The following is a 1,861-nucleotide window of genomic DNA, read 5'->3' on the forward strand; positions in this document are numbered from 1 at the left end:
AAAAAAAAAAAAAAAAAAAAAAGAGAATGGACGTTCTATTGGGGATGAAGGCAGGAAAAAATGGAGACCCAGAGACAGAGGGGCAGACAGTCATTAGGATGGGGACGAAGAAATCTGAGGATCCCAGGAGAGGCCTCCCTGGACAGCGGCAGTTGGGGAGGCCCTGTAGGCCAGGGAAAGCTGGGTCCCTGAATGATGGGGCCCTAGGGAGGAAATGAAAGCACAGCACTTCTCCTCACTCTGGGCTGCTTTTCTTCTAGAGGACCCCACTAGAATCTGGGAAGTTTCAGCTTCCTGATTCTGTGGTCCTTGTGTGATGCAATTTGGAAAAAGAGAGTGTGGTACATGGTATTGGTGAGATCTGTTTGCCCCATTTTGGGGTCATCATCTCAGCCCTTTTCTGGGGACAGGGCTGGGGATGGAGGTTTTTGCTCCAGCTCAGAGGCATCTCTGCAGGAGCAGGGGAGGGGTGAGTCCCCTCAACCCCAGCCCCGAAGACAGGCACTCTGCTTCCTCCTGCCCACCGCAAGACCTCCCGCTACGTATGAGCTTTGGAAGGCAGGGCCTCCCCTCTTCGCATGTCACCGGGCCTTTGTAGGGGAAGTCAGTGGAGTAGAAGACCTGCCATGCTGCTGCTGATGATAACTCTCCCGACAGCTGGAGGGCGCAGGGCTGAGAGGTGGGAACAGAGGCCCTTTCCAGCACATGGCCTGAAAAGAGTTCTGGATCAAAATCCTGTCACATATCCAGGAAGAACCTGCCCAGAGGGGTGGACAAGAGCAACCCGGTGCCAACCCCCAGAGTCCTCTTCCCATCCACTGCCCTGTGCCCACTAATCCTAGTCATCCAGGACAAGCCCACTGTCAAGCTGCTACTCAGTGCTTCTGTTAAGGGCCTAACACGAATCATCTCACTTTTTTTTAGACAGAGTCTTGCTGTCGCCCAGTCTGGAGTGCAATGGCTTGATCTCGTCTCACTGCAGCCTCTGCCTCTCAGGTTCAAGCGATTCTCCCGCCTCAGCCTCCTGAGTAGCTGGGATTACAGGCATGTGCCACCACACCCGGCTGATTTTTGTATTTTTAGGAGAGACAGGGTTTCACCATGTTGGTCAGGCTGGTCTCGAACTCCTGACCTCAGGTGATCCGTCTGCCTTGGCCTCCCAAAGTGCTGGCATTATAGGCATGAGCCACCGTGCCCCGCCAAATCATCTCACTTTATACACTCGCCTGAAGGAGTCACGTTATCCCTATTTTGCAGATGAGCAAAGGTCTACAGAGCTCCTGAAATCCAGGTTTTCTGACCCCCAAATCGGAGCTTAGGTCCCTAAACTGCCTCTTCCCCACAAACAGCCTGGAGACCCTTAGGGTTGGAAGATAGGAGTGAATGGATGGATGAAAACAATGAATGAATGTGTGTGTGGGGTGGGGGGCGTGGGGGTGTGCTGTGGATGCTGGAGAAGGGGGCATCAAAGCTGGATTGGGTTCAAGCCTTGCTCAGGTGTGGCCTCAGCCGGGGACTCCATATCACAATCCCAGGGAGCAGGCTTAAAGGAGGGAAAGGCTTGGGAAGGGACTGAGGAACACAATACAGGTCCCTGGTTGGCCCCAGGACCGGCGCTGAGGCCCGGGTCCCACCTCCGGCCACGCCAGGAGCCACAGGCCGGTCCTTAGTTCATAGCAGGCGCTTAACTCAGGATGGGTGACATTTTTGCTCCCCAGTTCCTGGCATCAGCGAGGGCTCCGTCAATGTTTGACAAACGGGTGACTCCACTGCCCCGCGCTGCGGGCGCACTAGACCTGGGGGGCGGCGTCCGGGTCCCGCTTAATCTTCCAGGCTCAGGACCCGCCGCGCAAGGGAACGC

This window comes from Mandrillus leucophaeus, unplaced genomic scaffold (genome assembly GCF_000951045.1).
Source record: "Mandrillus leucophaeus isolate KB7577 unplaced genomic scaffold, Mleu.le_1.0 Scaffold12, whole genome shotgun sequence".
Taxonomy (NCBI): Eukaryota; Metazoa; Chordata; class Mammalia; order Primates; family Cercopithecidae; genus Mandrillus; species Mandrillus leucophaeus.